Below are 7,935 nucleotides of genomic sequence, written 5' to 3'. Positions count from 1 at the left end.
GGGCAGTGACAAATAGGAATCCCTCGACTACATGGATTGACACAGTGACTGAAGCAATGGGTTCATCCTAAACTGTGAGAATGCTGCAGGGGTGGGCAGAGTTTCATTCCCTTGTGCACAAGGTCCCTGTAAGATAGAATGGACACCATCAGAACTATCAACAACAAGAGCCTCAGAAATTACTAATCAACACCCAAGGCGTGCACAAAATGCTAAATAGTTATGTTTACAAAAGTTATTTCCATGCCATCAAATGCACAAAAGCTCAGGAGACATTCACTGGAATTTAAGTTCTAGTTTAAAAGAAGGAATGGGCCCTGCCCACTCACTGCGTTCTTCCCTCTGCCTTCCTTCCCCGCTGCGGGACGCCTCCTCATACAGCCGGGAGCCCGGAGCCCGGAGCCATGGCCTCGGGCAACACCCTCCACAGCGCCATGGACGGCCCGGAGATGCCAGCCGAGATCGTGGAGCTGTGTGAGATCGAGGTGGAGACCATCCAGGTGGAGACCATCGAGACCACGGTGGTGGGCGAGGAGGACGTGGACTGGGACGATCGCGGAGGCGGGAGCGGCCATGGGCACACCGGCTACCACCACCAGCAGCAGCAGTCCATGATCGCGTTACAGCCGCCGGTCACCGTGGACCCGAGCCAGGTGCACCACCACCAGGAGGCGATCCTGGTGCAGACACGTGAGTTGGTGGTCGGCGCCGAGGAAGGCTTCGAGGGCCAGATCCCGATCCCAGTTCCAGCGCCGGCCAGCATTGGCGAAGAGGACAACGATGACTACATCGGCCGCAAGAGCAGCGATAGCCACAGCTCTTGTGGGGCGGCGGCACCGGCAGGGGCGATGCGGGCAACAAGAAGTGGGAGCATGAGCAGGTGCAGATCAATCAAGACGCTGGAGGACCAGTTCTCTGTCACCCTATGGTCGTCAGATGAAAAAAAGGTCTTGACCATGAGACTGGCTGGGGAGCAGATCATTGGGGAGAACTCCCCTCCTGACTAATCGGAGTACATGATGGGAAAGATGCTCCCGCCCGGAGGGATCCCCGGCATCAACCTCTTGGACCCCAAACAGCTGGCAGAATTTGCCAGAATGAAGCCAAGAAAAATTCAAGAAGATGATGCTCCGAGAACAATAGCTTGCCCTCACAAAGGATGCCCGAAGGTGCTCAGGGACAGCTCAGCCAGGAGGAGGCACCTGGACACCCACGGCCCTGCGTCCACCTCTGTGCCGAGTGCGGCAAGGCTTTTGTCGAGAGCTCAAAGCTAAACGACACCAACTGCTTCGCACTGGAGACAAGCCCTTTCAGTATAAGTTTGAAGGCTGTGGGAAGCGGTTTCCCTGGACTTCAATTTGTGCGCAGACGTGCAGATCCACGCAGGAGACAGGCCCTAGGTGAACAAGAAGTTTGCTGAGTCTACTGACCTGAAATCTCACATCTTAATACACGCTAAGGCCAAAAACAAGCAGTGAGAAACCGTGAGAAGGTAGCTCCTTCTCAGCTCCAGAAGCCTTTTCCAGAAGTGACTGGCAGACAACGCGCCTCTCCTTTGTAGATTGTTTCCAGGAAAGAATTTTAAAAATGAATCCTACATACCTAAGGGACATGTTTTGATAAAGTAGTAAACATTTTAAAAACACAAACTTTATTAAGATGACATTGTTAAGATACCCTATCTTGCTCCGTAATCTCGTTTCAAAAAAAAATAGTGTTTTTGTAAAGTGTACTCCCAGCAGGCGAACAGTTCATGAACTTCGCATCAAAAGACAATTCGTTATATGACAGTACTAAAAACGGAACTTCTTTTCACATTTTTATAAATATGGATCTCACCTGTTGCTTACAATTTTTTAAATTTTGTATTCTCCAAGTGTGCATATTGTACACTTTTGGGGGATATGCTTAGTAATGCTGTGTGATTTTTCTGGAGGTTGATAACTTTGCTTGTAGTATATTTTCTTTAAAAGAATGGGCAGTTACATGCAGACTTCAAAAGTATTTTCCTGTACAAAAAATATTATATAGGTTCTGTTTGCTATCTTAATTTTGGTTGTATTCTTTGATGTCGACACATTTTGTATAATTGTATAGCTGTATTGAATCATGTAGTATCAAATATTAGATGTGATTTCATGGTGTTAATTTAAACCCATTTTAGTTACCTTTTTTCCTCTCCAAAAAATACTGCCAGATGCTGACATTGCGTGTGCTCCCTTTGCTTGTTGAGTTACAGAATGTGGTGCTTGGTTGTAGAGTATACTGTACTTTGACTATCAGATGTGCATGCACACCATGTCACAGGGAGGGCGACAATTAAACGGTGGTCCTACAGACAGGAATGGCAGAACGAGCTCTGTAAGCACAGTCTTGTTGTCTTCTGTTGTCCAGAATTATCCTAATTCTTGAGCCTCCCAGAAATTGGAAGCTAAATAAAGCAAGTCAAGTTTTCCTTAAAAAAAAAAAGAATGGGTTTCTTTTATTTAAAAAAAACTAATAAAATAAAGGTGATGCAAAACTCACTGAGAAATTGCTGCCCCTCATTGATTTATAACATTCTTCTGGAGGTGAGCTGTAGGACATTTTCTAAGATCCATACAGCATGTCATATGGCAGAGTATTTTCCCAAACTGGGGCTCTGTTTTGCAGGCATCACACAATGATTAGGTGATAGTCACTATTTTCCTGGCAAGGGGAGTGTAAATCATGTAGTCCTCTAGAATGAGGAGTCAGCTGGAAGATCAGAGGGTCCAGCCAGTTCCTGGAATCAATGGTAGTTGAATGAGTTTTAGGTTGCTTGCAAGGGCTATAATCAATTGAATTGAAGTAAAATCCCAGGAGAAACTTCTAGCATAAACAGACCATAGATTAAAGCTTAATACGGAGTACTGAGATGGTATGAATAAACACCGCTTTAGTGTTTTGTAGTTTAAGTTCAAGTTATTGAGTGTAGATATAACAATGGTTGTGAGAGGACACTTACCACTACTTCAATACTTTCTTTTTAAAAAAATCATTGTATTGGGGGTTCGTACAACTCTTATCACAATCCATATATACATCCACTGTATCAAGCACATTAGTACAGTTGTTGCCATCATCATTCTCAAAACATTTTCTTTCTACTTGAGTCCTTGGTAACCAATACTTTCTATCAGACCAGTAAATACTCTGACACCAATGTTAGATAATGATACTGCAAGAAAACTGTAACCCAATACTGATAATGGATATACACTAAAATTTCTTTAAAATATTTGGAACAGATTCAGACAACATATTAAAATGATTATATACCACGATGAATTGAAATTTGTCCCAGAGCCCATTTTACATGAGAAAATTAGCACTGTAATAAGCCCATTGACAGAAAAGAGGGTCAACTGTCTAAGTAGGCACAGAAACAAAATAGGAACATTTAAAAATCAAAGGCATTGGGCCTCTTCTCAAGTCCTCCCTCAATGCAAGCTAATAACCTGGCATTCTGTGATTCTCATCTTCCCAGCAGAATTGCTTGAGTCAAAAAGGGTGTATAAGCAAATGTGAAGAAAGCTGGTGATGCCTGGCTATCAAAAGATATAGAGACTGGAATCTTAAAGGCTTGAAGTTAAACAAGAGGCCGTCTATCTGAGAAGCAGCAATGCCCACATGGAAGAAGCACACCAGTCTGTGTGACCACAAGGTGTTCATGGGATCAGGTATCGGGCATCAGAATACCCCAAACAAAAAATCATATCAATGGGAACAAAGGGTGTCAGATTGGCGACCCAAAGTCCATCTGTAAACAATTGAACATCCTCTCACAGAAGGGTCACAAGGAAAGGATGAGCCACCCAGGGTACAGTATAGCACCTATGGAACATATAACATTCCTTCCGTTTTTTAAAGCTTGCTCCACCTCACTATGATGACCCCAGTTTTACATTACAAATTTGGCTAGACCAGAGTATGTACACTGGTACAGATAAAAGCTCTCAACATAGTACATGGAATCCAGGAGAGATAAACCCCTAAGAACAATAATGGGAGTAATGATACCATGAAGGTAGGGGAAAGATGGGGCCACAAGGGGGAGAAAGGGGAACCGATTGCAAAGATCATCTTATAACATTCCCCCAGGGGAATGAACAACGGGAAGTGGGTGAAGGAAAATAGCAGATTGTGTAAGATATGAAAACAATAATAATTTAAAATTCATCAAGTGGTCACGAGGGAAGAAAGGTGGTGGAGGGAGGGAAAAAAAGAGGAGCTGATTCCAAGGGCTCAAGTAGAACGAAAATATTTTGAAAATGATGATGGCAATGTATATACAATTGTACAAGTTATAATTGATGTGTGGATTGTAATAGGAGCTGTAAGAGCCCCAATAAAATAATTTAGTTTTAAAATGTCAAAGGCTTTTCATGTAAAAAAACTACAACTGTGACATGAAACAGGTATAGTTCGATGTGCTAATATATTCATTAAAAAAACACCCCACTTAAGAAGCAGGACAAACATACATTTCCACTTTCAATACCGTATTAAAAATTCTATAGTATTTTCTAGATGGACCAATCATAAAAGGAATACTTTTTAAAAGGAAGAAAAGAGGCTTCCAAAGAGAAGAAATAGTAATTCCTCGAATCATCATAAATTAATGATACTTTACGTAACAGATTCCAAATATACCATAAATGCTACAGCTATTAAATATTTTTAAAGTTGTAGGCTACATTTCAACACACAAAAATAATTTTTGGCATTGAACACTCTAACCATTAATTGCTAATCTCCAACTGCCAAACCATTAACCCTTACACATTAACATGCTGAACTTCCTTACTAACAACTTCCTAAAGCACTGACCCCCCTAAGTACATGAAAAAGCCCCTTACCACCAGAACTTCTACTAACACCCTGAGCATATCCTGATACCCACAATAGTCTTAACATGCTTAACCAATCCGACCACCATACTCTCTTAACCTATAATGCATTTATCCCAGTTTTTAAATCAGGTAACAGGGTAAACTTTATTTTATAACCTTAAACCTAACTTAATGACCCTAAATCTCAAATTGAGAAACCCAACTCCGAAAATAAGAATCTTAAAACCTTAGCTCTACATCCTTATACCTTAACACATAAGCCTCTAATCAACTCCAAATACAATATGTTAGGCATTAAACCTTCAAAACATAAAGCCCTTTAATATGTCCACGAACATCTGACTCACGACACTTAATTCCTATTTCTATTCCTCGGCAATTGTTCTTGAACCTGGAACACTGATTAATCCCAGGATATAGGTTCTAGTCTTAAATACAGACTCTGAGTCTAATACACTTACAAGCCTAAACAGAACCCCAAATCTAATCCATCAAAAACTCATCTTGCTAATTATGTGTGTGGAGCTATTTTCTCTCTCAGATTTTACGCAAGCAATAAGAACTTGAGTAGGTTGGCAGGCAAACCTAAGAATCACAAAAATATTTTCAGTTAATTTTAAGTCATTTGAATCTGGTTCAAGGAACTTAGAAAAATAAAGAAGTTATATAGAGTTTAAATATGACAAACAACGTCATGGTCAAGGGCTATCACGGGCCCCTTGTTGATTTCTGATCTTTGCGTCTTGGTCTCAAGGAGTCTTTTCTAACATATGTAGGGATGTTACCCAATAAGCAAGATGCTGAGGGTGCAATAGCACTTATTCACTAATTTGTAGATCACCATTTAACCTGGTTTATCCCCGGAGGATAGGGTGAAACCCACATTAAATAAAACAAATTAATTACTGGTTATTCTGTCATCGACCCCCTTGTTCCCCTCATTCCCAGGGGACATGCATGTCACCAGAGATGGAGGAGGTAGCAAATTAAGGAGCTTACATTGGAATCCATGACTCCACTTTTCAAAATTGATCTTGGCCTTTCTCTCAGCCCTAGGTAAAAAGACTCAGAGGAAGAATTTGCACACCCCCTTTAATAGTGAGAGCTGGCAACTCTAAAATATTTGGGTCCATGTCTCTTTGAGAGTCTTGTCAGCTAACATCTTAAGCTCACAAGACATACTGCAAGTAGGAACTCTATCTTCACCCCCAAGCTGGAAAGGCATCAATTCCAGGGGCACCCTGTATGTCCAGTGCCAGGAACCCCCACTCACAGCACGCTGGGCTCTTCACTTCTGAAGACCTAAGTCCTCGAAGAGTTACTCCTGATAACAACAGCGGCCTAAGCTCTCTCTGATGCTGGCCTGGACATTAATACCTTTGAGTTCAACCCCAGGGACTTACAGAGGCAAACGCATTGTTCCTCCCTGAGCCTGTCTTACAGGTCTACTGGCTGAGGATACCTGTCATAATATAGATCCCCCTGCTCAGGTTCCAGGGTCTCTTACCTTTAGGACACACAAAACATTCAAGCACGGATGATCCACTGGCTTTCCACACAGCACAGCCTGATCTGAGATCGATCCACCCCAATTTCAGCACCTTGAATTATCTGCCTCACTGGGTCCTGAGAGTGAGCTGGGAAATAAAGCAGTTAAATCACAATCCCCTGTAATTACTTCAGCATGATTAGTAAATCAACATAATGTAGCCATCCTTGGTTTAGTCCAGCTGAAGGCAGATTAGACCCTAGGTAGATTCCTCTAAGTTGCTGTAGGGAGGCATTCTTAGCTAATGCTTGGGAGCTCCAGGAACATCTTTGCTCACACATGCACATGCACACGCGTGCACACACACACAGATGCACACAGGCAAATATTCATTTAAATGGTAGCAAGTAAGAATTTAACCTAAAGAGAATGGGGAACCCGAAGAAAAATAAGAGACAATGGGATGATATTTAACATCAAATGAGGGTACACTTACAGCCCACAGCCTGCCATTGTGTTCTCTGTATTTGCTCCATTAGAAAATGTAATACTTGATGACACTTTTTGTGTTAATCTCAATTATCAGACCAGGTTTGTTCATTAGTAAATTACTTCTTTGGCTAACTTCACTTTTCATTGATCAACCATGATCATCCTTTACGTTTTAAATATGTTTTCTCTCCAGGTTTTAACTGCTTAAAACTTCACGATTTTAATTTATGCGTACTCAGAGGGCACTATAACATTGTGGCAGAGCATAATGACCAATGAAAACCAATTGACTATATGGGTCTTAAAGGCTTGAAGATAAACAAGTGGCAATCTTGCTCAGAAGCAACAAAGCCCACATGGAAGAAGTACACTAGCTTGTGTGATCACGAGTTGTCGAAGGGATGAGGTAGCAGGCATCAAAGAACAAAATATCCTGTCATTGTGAATGAGGGGGAGTTCGGAGTGGGGACCCAAAGCCCATCTGTAGGCAACTTATGATACCCTAATGGAAGGGTCAAGGGGAGGCGACAAGCCAGTCAGGGTGCAGTGTAGCAACAATGAAACATATAACTTTCCTCTAGTTCCAAATTCTTCTCCCCCCCCCACCCCCCCTGCGCCCAATGCACACTATCATAATCCCAATTCTACTTTACAAATCTGGCAAGAACAGAGGATGTACACTGGTAGAGATAGGAACTGGAAACACAGGGAATCCAGGGCGGATGATCCCTTCAGGACCAGTGGTGTGAGTGGTGATACTGGGAGAGGGGAGGGAGTGGGGGTGGAAAGGGGGAACCGGTTCCAGGGGTCCACATATAACCTCCTCCCTAGGGGATAGACAACAGAAAAGTGGGTGAACGGAGACTTGGACAGTATAAGATATGACAAAATAATAATGGGTTCATGAGGGAGGCGGGAAGGGAGGGGAAAAATGAGGAGCTGATGCCAGGGGCTGAAGTGGAGAATATATGTTTTGAGAATGATGAGGACAAAGAATGTAAAAATATGCTTTGCACAATTGATGTATATGTGGATTGTGATTAAAAGTTGTATGAGTCCCAATAAAATGATTTAAAAAAC

At 42.3% G+C, this 7,935-nt stretch overlaps 1 pseudogene; it reads left to right on the top strand.

The window, feature by feature from the left end:
* Positions 1-404: 404 nt before the first annotated feature.
* Positions 405-1,478, top strand: LOC142436883 (transcriptional repressor protein YY1 pseudogene; annotated as a pseudogene).
* Positions 1,479-7,935: the final 6,457 nt, after the last annotated feature.

Source organism: Tenrec ecaudatus, unplaced genomic scaffold, assembly GCF_050624435.1.
Source record: "Tenrec ecaudatus isolate mTenEca1 unplaced genomic scaffold, mTenEca1.hap1 Scaffold_753, whole genome shotgun sequence".
NCBI lineage: Eukaryota > Metazoa > Chordata > Mammalia > Afrosoricida > Tenrecidae > Tenrec > Tenrec ecaudatus.
This window is presented reverse-complemented; position numbering and strand designations above follow the sequence as displayed.